The sequence below is a fragment of the Erithacus rubecula genome (genome assembly GCF_903797595.1).
Source record: "Erithacus rubecula genome assembly, chromosome: 6".
NCBI classification, from domain to species: domain Eukaryota; kingdom Metazoa; phylum Chordata; class Aves; order Passeriformes; family Muscicapidae; genus Erithacus; species Erithacus rubecula.
In genome coordinates, this window is record NC_136688.1 from 56,478,705 (window position 1) to 56,491,649 (window position 12,945).

At 46.4% G+C, this 12,945-nt stretch overlaps 1 protein-coding gene across 4 annotated transcripts in view; it reads left to right on the forward strand.

The window, feature by feature from the left end:
- Positions 1 to 12,945, forward strand: part of ARMH4 (armadillo like helical domain containing 4) — a 153,095-nt gene that overhangs the window by 95,576 nt on the left and 44,574 nt on the right. The window contains exon 1 of one of the 4 annotated variants that reach the window (XM_079309314.1): positions 8,186 to 8,383. The exons of 1 other annotated variant lie outside the window; for it this stretch is intronic. The gene's annotated coding sequence lies outside the window, so the exon portion shown is untranslated. Of the gene's footprint in view, positions 1 to 8,185; positions 8,384 to 8,956; positions 9,036 to 12,945 lie in introns of those variants that run through there. 2 more of the 4 variants (XM_079309312.1, XM_079309313.1) reach the window with 2 other exon arrangements.

The following is a 12,945-nucleotide window of genomic DNA, read 5'->3' on the forward strand; positions in this document are numbered from 1 at the left end:
AAATGAAGCATGACATTAGAGAAAGGAAAATATATGATTAAGTCGTTCTGTTATAAACCCCCCTGTTATGAATATCGTGCTTTCTAAATAAGATGTATTTTGCAAAACAAGGCTTTCCCACAGCCTGACAGATTTTGCAAAATCAGACTTTCTGACTTTGTGTGATCAATTGCTGCCCACTATAGATCAGACTTCCCAACTTCTGCCATTCTTTATCTTCCAAGACTGGGTGGTTATCTATAAGATTTGACAAATTGCTCAGAGACTTCACAGATCAGCTGTGCTTAGTAGTAAGATCCTAATCAATAAAAGGTGTTCTGATGAATATTGTTTGTGGTATGTGTCTCCCCATGGCTGGATCTCCTGGCTGGGAAAAGGGAATTTCTAACAGAAAATTTGGAATCACTTGAGGGAGAGATTCTGAAGGTAGTGCTTGCCCCACTGCCAACAATCATCTTCTCCTTCCCCACAATAACCACACCTGTAAACCAGCTGCTCTTGAGGAATTTGTGATGCCCAGGGGTGTGACTGTGGCCCTGCTCACACCCCAAAAATATGAATCCTGGGTATTTATTTCAGCAAGTGCACGAGACCATTTCTTCTTCTGGGAAGCAAAATAAGCATTGAAAAAGCGATTAAGTGGGAAGTTGTGTCTAGACTCTTGTTCACTGCCAGACAGGCCAGGCTGAGAGCCTGAGGGTTTGTGCAGAGGAGGCAGAGGGTTCCAGGGAAGGCTGTGGTGACACTGCTGTGCTCAGTGTCACTGCACCCAACCCTGTGGGCTGTGAGCTCTTGAGGATGCTGTGCTTTTCACTGTGCTTTTCACTGTGTTTCCACTCTGCAGCAGGGCTGCTTGTCCCACAGCCCCTCTGTCTGTCTGCAGCCTCTGAAGGTGGAGGTGGGAGATGGGTGATGAGTGGGAGTGACGTGAGACGCCGAGAGCTGTCACTGCCACCATCTGCTGTGTCGCCTGGGCTGGCCCCCGCACTAGCCCATGGGCTAGCAGCTCTGCACAAACACTCTGCTGCTCCTGTCACAGCCTTCTCATATCACCCCCTTCTGGTCAGCCTAAAGTCACCAAGCTGACAAAGTGGGGTGAAGAGGCAGCACTGAGAAGGGGGATGCTGGAAGGGCTCTTGGGGGACACATGAGGAATCCAGGCAGTGCAGAGGGAATGCAGGAGGGCTGTGAGGAAGGGGAACTTTGCAGTGACAAACTTGGGGGAGACTCCTCTCAAAGCCATTTACATCCCTCATAAATCCCTGCTGTCCCTCTTCAGGCACCATCCCACAGCTCCATATGAGCCCAGGAACTCTTCAAACAGCCCATCACCAGCTTCCCACCTCTCCTAGGAGAACAAAACTGAGGAGCCAGGACAAGGCTGTAAAGGTGATGTGAGATACTGAAACAGTGATGGGACCAGCACACACCCAGTGAATTCTGGAGGAGGAGGGATCATTGCCAAGGCAGCAGTGGAAGGTGCCAACACATGGAAAAATAAACAAACAAAACTCTACAGCAATTAAACGTTGTGACACCGAGTTCAACTTTCCTTATGATTTCATATGGTTTTATGTTTTTAACGGCTTTTAAAATTATTTTTATGGATAGTATTTTATGGCCTTCCAGAACATGGAAATGCAGCTGAACTTTAAAGGATATGAAAACAACGAGGCATGAAAATATGCTCAAATGTCATTTCCACAACAGAACCTTAACTCTGCCATGTTTGAGCAATTCCCCAGTGCACCAAAAATATGCACTCAGTGGTACACCTGACTGAGACAGGAATTATATTCAATAAACTTTTCTGTATTTGGTTTTCCTGTCAGGGAAATGATCTCATTGCTCCTGGAGAGATTCTGTTCAGACACAAGGCAAATTTTTCACAATGAGAACGATCAGCTATTGGAATAATCTCCCCAGAGAAATGATGGGTCCCTCAATGTTGGACACTTTAGGATTCAGCTGCACAGGGTGCTGGACCATCTTGTTTCAGCCATGATTTTGCCAAGAAAAGTTGTGTCAGATAATCCTTGAGATCCTTTCCAAGCTGGTATTCCATGATTCTGAGAGAAGTTACTACCTGGAGTGCTGTCTGCCATTGCTGCTCAAGCACAGCACAGGGAAGCTGTGCAGTCACTGTGTCTGGTGAGAATGTGCTCCCACTGGAGTGTGAATATTCTTCCTCTCAAATTCTGTAAAATCCTCCTGAGTATCTCTGTGATAGGGCTCTTATAAAGACATAATATATTCTACTTATTTTGTTGCTCTTTAAATATTTTAGGTCTAAAAATTGAAGTAATTTAGATAATATATGATTAAAGTCAAAGCGTGATGTTTGTGTGATCTGTTTTCATCCCCAGATCTCACCCATTTATGATATCTTTCCGTGCTTTAATTACTAATTTACAGCACTATGCTTATATTTTTAATATAATGTTTTATGTAAAATGACTGCCTAGATATGTTTTGCAAAAATCAGGGCCCTACTTGAAATCCACAACCCACAGCTTCCTCCTGAACATATTATCCCTGGGTTAGGAATGATCAGAGTTCCCTGCTAATCACATCACAGTCTTTATAGTCCATTGGAAATCTCCTCTTAAATTACATTAATCAATCACAGTTAACATGAGTTCTGAAATACAAGCTGCAGCTTAAAAGTGGCTTAATTTAATGGATGGGCTTTTCAGAGTTATTGATAACAGGAGCCAGAGAGTTAGAGATGTGCCAGGGTTTCATAACAAAATCCATCCACGCTGGGCTGGTTTAATCAAGGAAGCTGCTTGCATAATGTGAAGAGCACTCGCTCTCCCCCGAATATGTGACTGTTGAGGAAACAGATGGTGATGCTAACCCAAAAGAATCGGGCTATAAATACATTCAGGATAACAATATAAGTGGAGATAATTATTCACAGTCTAAGGAGGTGCTGGGACAATTAAGCCAGCTCGTAAGCAGAATGTCCAGCAGAGTGAAAAGCAGGATTTCCATAACATAATAAGGAATTATTCCCTGAGTGCAGCAGGTTCATGCAATTCTTGGGAGTGGTGCTACCTCTGACAGGCAAGGAAGAGGTCACATAAGGACATAAAAATACAAGAAATTAACAGTAACTCATTGAAATCAGTGAAAACTCATATCATAAAATCATAGACTAGTCTGATTTGGAAGGGAGCTTAAAACTCATCCAGTTCCACTCCCTGCCATGGGCAGGGACACCTTCCACTATTCCAGGTTGCTCCAAGCTCCATCCAGTCCGGGAACACTTCCAGGGATGGGGCAGCCACAGTTTCTCTGGGCCACCTGTGCCAGGGCCTCCCCATCCTCATGGCCAGGAATTTTTTCCTAAGAACCAATCTAAACCTACTCTCTTTCAGTCTGAAGCAATTCCCCCTTGTCCTGTCACTCCAGGCCCTTGTAAAAAGCCCCTCTCCAACTTTCTCTCAGCTGCCTTGAAGTAGTGGAAGGCCACAATGAGGTCACCCCAAAGCTTTCTCCTTTCTGGCTGAGCAATCCCAATTATCTCAGCCCTTCCCCATCTCAGAGCTGCTCCATCCCTCTGCTCATCTCTGATCTCCTCTGAACTCGCTCCAACAAAATAAAATTTGTAGGACTACTTTTTTGCCTAATGCAGCTCTTTTTCTCTCCCCCTTTTCAGGATTCTGTTGGTATTCAAGCCACTGGCAGAAGAAAGCCACTCTCAGATGTCCTGCAGACACATTGTCATTGTCACAGCGCAGCGCTGCTGCCTCGAGGTGGCAGCTGCAGAACCCGCCCAGAGGGTTAAAAGGGAACGTTTTTCATAAAGAAAATCACTTTTCTGCACTCGCCCCGAAGCAGGCAGCTCTCAGCTGAATTAATCCCCGTGGAGCACTTGCAAACATTGCAAACATAGAGGAATGTGTCCTGCAGCACAAACTCTGCGTGGCTGCAGCAGAGAACAGCATGCCCAGCTAATTCTCTGCTCCCTTGAAAGCCAAAATGCCTGCCTGGACCCCTGCAGAGACTCAGATTTCAGCTGGACCCAGGCAGATTTCAACAGCAGAGCATTATTGGTTTTAATCAGTCATAAAATAAACACTCTTTTGTGTCCCTGCATTGGCTGTGTACTCATTTCCAGGTCTCCCTAATGTCTACAGGCTAAGTGAGGCACCCATCCCTTTGTCACAAAATCAGGGAATTGCATACTTAGGGCCAGCTTTAGACCTTCTGCAGATCACAGAGTGCTTTGTCACCTTTTCCCAGCACATGGATTCAAGGGAATCCACATATCAGCTCTCAGAAGGGAGAAAAATGAAACCCTCCTCCCTGAGGTTCTGCTAACAGCTGGATTGGGTTCCTGCTGCAGGATTTTGGCTTAATTGATTTGAATGTTTCCAAAACAAAATGCCTATTTCTCTGCTCTTAACCATACTCAAGGGGGAAAATGAAAACACTGGTGGTGTCTGGAGCATTGCTGTTTCACTCTAAAACACAGGGCTCCTCCCACCCAGGCATCCCAATTCCATGTGTTATCCATGGGAAACACCCCAAAAGTCTCTGTGGTGGGGGCTTGCAGCCCCTCTTTGCTATTTTAGAAAGGGAGGGATGGACTGGCAGTACCAACACTGCACTTCTTTAAAACCTGTGGGTTCAGTGGTTTAGTTTAAGTTTTGAAAAGCAAAAGAAAGCTGCAGTTTCTGAAGTCCCTCTGGGTATTATGTCTGTGAACAACTGTATTTCAGATGGTGCAGGTTGGTCTCAGTGACAGGAGATCTGTGTTTGATTCTCTGTTTCTGTGAATCTGTGAAGGTTTGATGTCAGAGCAGGGCTTAGGGTCAGCCTGCTCTGGGGTGGTGGGTCCAGTTCTTTTCTTATTACCTGCCTAATTTTGTAGTTGAGTTTGTAGGACAGGGGGAAAAACATCCAAGGGAATGACAGATGGTTGCTGTTTTAGCTGAGACTCCAATATGCAGGTGGAGGGCTTCCTCAGCACTTTGTCTCTGGTAAAACTGTAACATGTGGAGTATCTTGGCATTAACTGCATCGATTTTGTTGAAGGGCTGTGCCGTGGTTCCCTTATGGATGTGAGCACTGCTCCTCCCAGGCTCTATTCCCACAGCCACTGCAACAGATTCCTGTGACCTTGGGCCAGTCAGCAGAAGCCTGGTTCTGCTCTGAAGAGTGAGTGTGTAAAAATGGCATTTCCTACTCAGCAGATCTGGGCTCTGTGTGCTCTCCAAGTCACATCTGCTGACTTTAGTGACAAAAATAAGTTCCTATGGCTTTCCTGCTCTGTGAGCACTTCAGAAACACAAGAGCTGGGAAGCAGAAGCTGGATCCCATGCCTCCTTGTAGGATTGATTACTGTAAATCCCAGCCAGCAGTGAGACACGTGGAAGAAAGGAATCCAAGCTGATTCTCCTGATTGAGTTTTAATTGCAGCTGACATTTTTTGGGTTTGCAGTTGGAGGAAGAAAAAAATCTGTTCATTCATAATATGGTTACATTTAAAATAATTCATTGGTCACAAGCTTTTCCAAAGTGAAGTTATTTTAAACAAACTTCCCTCTCTGTGGCAGGGGATGCTGTTCTCACTTTCCCTGAATTACTCATGGCTACTCCATTCCAGTGACTGCTGTTTAGTAGGAAGGGAGGGCGCCCTTAAAACAGATGCTACCAGCTGGTGTAAAGGTGAGTCTTGTGATGGAGCAGTGCACTGATTTGTGTGCTGGATGTCCCCAATATTCAATTTGGGAAAGTCATTCAGCAGCAAAATTAATGGTAACTATTTTAAAATTGCCTTTACCTTCTGTGGCATGTCCTGACATACTTAGGATATTTGATACATCTCCTCACAGGTGCCAGGAGTAGCAGCATAAGGTGCAGCATTCTGCTGTCAGGACAATGATTTTCTTAGTTCATTTTATACAGGCAAAATATACCTTCATAAAATTTTTTTATGTGACCTAGTCTCTTAATTGGGATGTGCAATTGGTACTTTTGGGGTTCTGCAATAATGATGTGACAGGGATCTCCCCTGTGAAAGAAATCTGGTGTATCATTACTTTGTGTAACAGTTGGCTGCTATAATAATACACAGATTTTATAAGAGGCTCTTACAAGAATTAGGTATGGTTATTTTACAGAAGAAGTGGAGGCTGAGAGCAGTGAAATTCAGTTTTGAAAATCCCCTAAAAAGGCAGAGCTGGGGATGGGACTTGAGTCCCTCTCTTTCCCAGCTATACTACCTGCATGGAAGAATGAGAATTGCATCCAAATTTAGTCTCTGAATTCACCTCAGGTGAGAAGTTCTGAAGGACAAGGATAGAGGATTGTACTGAAATGTCTCAACCCAGAGCAAGATTAAAAGGGGAGAGGAATGGATGTTTCTTAACTTGCTGTGGAAGTGGGGCCTGTTTTGCTTGGTTACATGCATGCTCCATGGCATACTGATTTGAGTTAGAAATCAGTATTTCCAACTAATAAACCATAGAAAGGAATAACAAAAGAGTGCTCTCTGATGATTTCTGATTTCTGCCTCTTTCATCATGCCTCTTTCTTTCAGTCTGCAGATATTTTTGTTGATAAGGCAGAAGCCTCTGATTTTGGCAGGTTATGTGGGGTAGAGGAACTTGCAGCGTACAGGGAATGTGCAATTTTAGGCAGGGAAAAAAAAAAAACAAAGCACAGATAACCAGCTATTTTGGTTCCAGTGCTTAGAAGTGGAATATTTAACCTTGAGAGGACATGGTGCCAATCTGGGTTCAGAGTCAATGGCAAGGGGGAAGTGAAAACCTCTCCAGTCTATTAAGTGCTCTGCATCCTTGGAGAACACTGAATCATCCCTTACACATGCTTTACATTTTAAGTAACTTTTCCAGTAATTGTAATGGTTAGATAGAAATGGGGTTGAAATTATCATACAATCACAGAGTGGATTGTGTTAGAAGGAACCTTAAAAATCATCTTGTTCCAACACTTTCCACTGGAAGATCCCTTGTTCTGAATCCCAGGTCAGTTGTTAGGGGGGAATTGTGCAGCTGCTGAAGCCCAACCCTTGACTCATCCCTGAGGACTCTGATTTCTGCTGGAGTGTTTTTCTGCCCCTTTTCCCACACACAAACAGCTTGGGAATCAATCCCAGACCCACCACAAGGTGCAGTGTTGCTGCTGAGAATTGATTTTAGTCTCCTGGAAGTTCTAGCTGCACCATTAACTTGGGAGGTGGCACCTCCTGCATGGCTGAGCCACCCCCTCTTCTCAGCCAGAGCCCTTGGCCAAAATCAATTGGCCAGGGCAGAAGCTGAACCTGTGAAGAGTTTTGAGTCCCTAATCCAGGAGTTTTTGGTGTTTAAAAAATGGAATTAAAAATGCTGATCTTACCTCATCCTTCCCTCCCACCCCATCTCCCCTAGAGGAGAGAGGAAACATCCTTTCTTTTCATGTATTTGTATTTTATTTATGAAGATGCTCCAGCACTAGAAATATTGATTAATGAATCATTTCCCCAGATTTTACAGTTCAGAAGGGACTTTCCCCATCATTTTGAGTGATCATTTCCTACCCCAAGCCTAACTCTGAAGTTCTTAGTGATGCCTTTTGTCACTGGCTGTCTTTATTGCTGATACAGGCACTTTGACACTTTATTTTCAACTCATGCAGGGGTTAGCAATATTTCCCTGAAAAAACTGCCTTAACTTGCAACAAATCTGTTTTTTTAAATTTTTAAAAATTGGATGTACAGTGCTACAACCAAATCAAGTGGGTTGGATCCAGTTTGAAATCTAGTAGAAAACACACTGTTTCTCTAAAGTTAAACAGGTAAAACTTCTGCTGTGCTTAGAGGCACAAAGAGAGCAAATCACGAATATAGATGTTATTAACAGTAGCACAGCTAACAGATAAAATAATTAACAATTTGTTGATAAGGAATATCTCATTTTCCTCCACTAGTTATGTTGTTTTCTTAAAGAGCTGAGTGACCTGTGCCAGCAGGTTACATCTCACTTTTGTGTGTAAAAAAGAAAAGTTTATTTTGTAGTTTGTTACCAAAACTGGAAAATTCACTGATTTGCTTCGTGTGGCAGAGCTTGTGTTTAGAAAATCAAGATTTTAACTCACCTATCCCATAGCTTCCCTCTAGTCCTTCCTAGCAATTCCACCCCCCCAAATCCTCCCACCCCAATCATTGCCTCTGTGAGAGATCATTATTTCTGGTCTTTCCTCACCTGTCCTTGCCCAGCTCAAACACCTTGCACCTGCTGCAGCCCTGCTCTGCCTGGGAGGGAGGATAAAACCCTCAGTGTGCAGCAGAGACCTTGTGCTGCTCCTGGCATTGGCCTTGGGGGAGTGAGAGGAAGCTGAACCGTTCTCATATTTGGGGTTTGGAGTCAAGGTATGGGCTTCTGAATCCCTCTTGGGCAAAGGGAATTCATGGGTGAGCCAGGACTTGAGGGTCTAAAGGTTTTCTTCGTTTGTTAGTTATGGGGGGTTTATTGGAAAAAAAAAAATAAATAGGTGAGAGGAGGAATGCACAAGACTGGCCAAATAGGTGCTTAAAACAAAGCATCAAAAAAAGAGAAATTGAATAAAGCTCTTCTGATGTGGGTGCTGTTATTTAAGAAGTTGATGTCCTTTGCAGAGGGAGTATTAGGGAAGGTGACCTCTGCAGCTGAAAACGCTGGAGGAGAATCTGTAATAGATGGAAAACTACTAAAAGGTGCCGCAGGCCTTGTTGTCACAGCTCCTCGCCAGCCCAGAGCGGCAGCTCCCCGGGTCGGGCACCCAAGGAAGAGTTGGGCGCGGGGGGCGCCGAGCGCTTGGATGCTCAAACTTCCCTTTCGGAGAAGGAGCAAACCCGGCTGCGGGCGGCCTCTCCCGGGGGCTGGGGGTGCCGGGGAGCACCAAACCCACCGGGGGCCGGCGGTCGGGCGGAGCGGAGCGGCCCCGACACCGCCCGCCGGTGGGCGGCCCGCTCCGCTCCGCCCGTGCGGCCGCGGGGCTGGGGCAGCGCCGAGCGCCGGGCGTGCCAGCAGCGCGACAGCCAGGTGAGGCCGGGACACGCACGGGCACACAGAGCCGGGCATCGCGCCCCCCGTGCCGCCCTCGCCCCGCCGTTACGGTTTGGGATCGATTTGCGGCTGTTTTTCCCCGGTGATGCTCGGCTGCCCGCGGGGCAGCGCATCCTCGGCGCGGCTCTTTGTTCCCGGAGAGCGGCTGGTGCCTGCAGCCCCGGGGGATGGGGGAAGGACAGCGGGGTGAGCCCTGCCGGCATGGGGGGTCCCTCGGGAGAGATTTGGGGGTGGGGGTGTGTTTGTTCTGGGGGAGACCGCCGCTGTCCGTCTGTCCTGCTGCGGGCCTGGGCAGGAGGAGTCCCCGGGAGGTTGTTAGCACTTGATCCTCTGCTCGGTGGGGAGAGAAAGCACTTCTGGAGTGTAAAGTCACCCGTAAATATGGCTAAGGAGGACGGGGACATGGATGTGTGCCGGCAAGCAGGCGTGCTGGGTGTAATCAAGCCTTAAGCCCGCCCTAATCCCATTCTCTGGACCCCACTGCCCGCGGCAGAAGGGCCTGACAAAGTGCATTTAATCTGTTTTTAAACCTTCACCTGCAGGATCCTCCAGCTCTCCCGTGTGCTGTTGCTGTCAGCCTTAGGTGAGGCGCTGGAATTGCGGAGCGTTTCTCGCTGGTTGCAATCCGAGCGCTCCCCCTCCGCTCCCTGGGCAGCAGCGCTTCTGTCCTTGTGCTGCTTAAAAAAGCTGCTGCACCCTTTGGCCTCATTGTTAAACACCCCCCTCCTCCCTATCCTAATCCCTCAGGAATGTGCTAGACCTTAGACTTCTGTGGTGCCGGGGACCTGGCACGGGTCAGAAGCCACGGAGAACTATGCAGCTTTTACTTGCAAATGCCGGTAGGGATTTCCATAGGTGGTCCGTGTGCTGTTCCGAACAAAGCAAGGGATCGCGTGGTGGTTGGGGGAATAATGCCTAAAACATGTCGTGTCTCTGGCTCCTCAAAGAACTACAGCTGGAATGCCGAGGCTGGAAGTGGAGGTGATGTATTATGTATTAAGGTGCCTCAGTGGGACCGGTGGGAAGCTGGCCTCACAGAATATTAATACCTCATTTGTTTGCTTTTAAAGATGCATCCTCAAGGGTAGGAGAGGATGTGCCCCTCTGATCTGTGCTTGTCTCGACATAATTTTTCTCACCTGACTTTGTGTTGGTGGCTGGCGTAGAGTCGTGTCCCTGCTGGGATTTCACGGAGCTCTTGGAGGGGGTTGAGCTGGTCGAGGTCTGTTTACCCGAAGTGTGTGCTGGAAAGGCATCAGCTCCCTAATCTGCTCGGTTGAACTGGGCAAAGGACATAAAGCAAGATGAGATGAAGGAGTTTTTCTCGGCTTGTGCACAAAAGTAGGAATTGGAGCTCTGCAGTGTATTATCTGCTGCCTTTTGTATTCAGCACAAGTAATGAGGCTTGGATGGCATACATTAGCACCCTGAAACTGAGCACTTGATGGCTGCCAGTTGTTTGACTTGTGTGTTTTGGCTAAATCTTCGCATTAAAAGATTTGCAGGGTTTTTTTGTTTGTTGTGGGTTTGGTTTTTTTGTTGTGGGTTTTTTTTTTTTTTTTTTTTGCCGGTTCCCTTACGAATTGTCAGGTGAATTGCAGAGCTGAGCACACCCAGGACTGTTCAGCCAGCCCAGGCTGACACCAAGCTTGTGCTTGGAGGTGTGAGAAGCTCTTTTCAAAGGCAAGGCAGATTTGTCTGGGGCTGTTCATCTCCTGCTTTCTGCTTTATGATGCGTGCAGAGTGTGAGTGTCCTCCCTGTGTCAGAGGGATTGTTAGAGCAGAGTTACTAATTCAAGCGAGTTTAAAACTTGGTACTCTTTTTTCCTCACTGTTACAATTTGGGTAGAAACATAGCTGTAACTTGAAAGAGACAGAAAATAACAGCTTTTTTTTTTTTTTTTTTTTTTTTTTTTTGGGTAGGGGGGAGGCGATGGGGGAAAGAGTTGTTTTTTTAAGTAAGCTGGCTGGGTGAAACTCTTAAAAAAAAGCTCTGAGGGAGTAGCTGGGACAGAGGGGGAGCTTAATCCTTTGCAGCATGTCTCCACAAACCACTGGTCCATGCAAGGAGGAGCTATTGAAGGAGAGACATCTGCTCTGCTCTGTGCTGGTCCCCTGCAAGCCTGCCCTGCTGGAGTGACCATTACAGGCCAGGGCTCCTTCTGAGCTGGCTTTTGTTGGGCCCCCCAAGAGCTGATCTCAAACAGGTCTCTGGAATTCAGAGGGGGTTAATGGTTTAATAACTACTGCTAATTGTATGGAGCAGGCAAGCAGCCTGGCTCAGAAAGATCCAACTGAGTCTTGACACTGCTTCAGCTGGTGACCAATTTATATTTATTGTCCCTCAGCTTCCTGACTTCCCCACTGAAGTAGATGGTTCTTATTCTTGTGGGTAGCTCCTGGAGATGCCCAGTTCTGGCCCCTGTTTTCAGCCTAGCAGTCCTTTGTGTAATTTTCCAGCCTACCAGGTGTTCAAAGAAAAGTTATTATTTTCCATGCTGAAGATAAAGCTCCCTGGCTGCCTGCAGCCGTGCTGCCTTGCGGCTGGAGGAGCTGCACCTCCTGGGATTTGTTGTCATTAAGTGCAGGGGAAGTAGCTGGCACTGTCTCTTGCCCTCACTGTGTGCTTCCTATTGGAAGCAAGGATTAGTTTTCCACTGAGAGCCTGGCCAGTGCTTGGCAGCTGCCTCCAGGGCTTCAGCTCTGAGGATGCCAGGTGAAATCTGGGGACAAGGAGTTCCTGCAGCATGAAATATCGAGTTAGCACCTTGGAGCTGGTAACAGAAAAGCTCAGGCTTACTCCAGAGGAGCTGCTTGGTCAGGGCAGTGTGCTCCAGCCTGGCTGGAGAGCAGGCTGGCTATAAAAATAACCAGATGGGAGGATAAATGTGTAGCTCAGTGCAGTTTGAGGAACAGACTGCTCTGCAGCAGGTACCTGCAGCTCCTGCATTCAGTGGAAGTGCTTCAGCGAGGTGTCAAGCTCTGCTTAAGGAGATAGCCAGGTCACTGCTGTTCACACACTCTCTAATCCTGCCTCTTCCTAAAGCTAAGTGGATCTTAAGCCCTGACTAATCTTCTTTGAAGTGTGAACCTGTGCCATTATCCTGCAGCAAACTCCATGCCACAATCTCCTGCTTTCACTGAGAGTGAAGGTCTGGGTTAGCTTACATCTGCCTGTGTGGATTTCCTGAGCAAATAACTCTGTAGTATGACTTCTGCCCTATAGAAATGTAGGATTGTGACCAGCAGGGCTCTTCAGACTGGTAGAATCAATATGAAGCTGCCTGAAGGACCCCAGGAACTCTTTTTATCAGGCTGATATTGAGTGCCCAGGTTATCTACCACCCAGGAGGAAAGGTGGAGTGAGCTTGTTGGGAGGAGATGAGTATTTTACTACTTCTAACCACATCCTGAATGTCTTGGGCTATTTGAGAGTCTAGAGCTAGAAAGCTGCAAAATATCTGTACAGATGTGTATATACATATGTATAATGTATGTGACTGCAAGAGAAGGGCTTTTTCAAGTGCAGCTGGAATTCTGTTTATGTTTAAGCACTGCTGAAAGCATTTGTGCCACCTAAATGCTCCTGACTCCTTGAGAAGCTGTATTTAAAGCCAAACTATTTTTAAAAATAGAAAATAACTAACTTCTTGATGTTTCAATGTGCCTGCTCTTAACATTGCTAAAGGGGTGTTGAGGTACACATGATTTATCTCCAGCTGCATGGTAAGGCAGATGCATGTAGTTAGGCACTAACAATTTAACTTGCATAATATATTCTTAGTGCTTTTTAATTACAAAAGTGCATAAAGAATTAGCCTGAAAGAAGAGCTAAATGTTGTCAATTTTCAGCTATTTTTTGGGGAGGGGATAGAGAAAATAGATG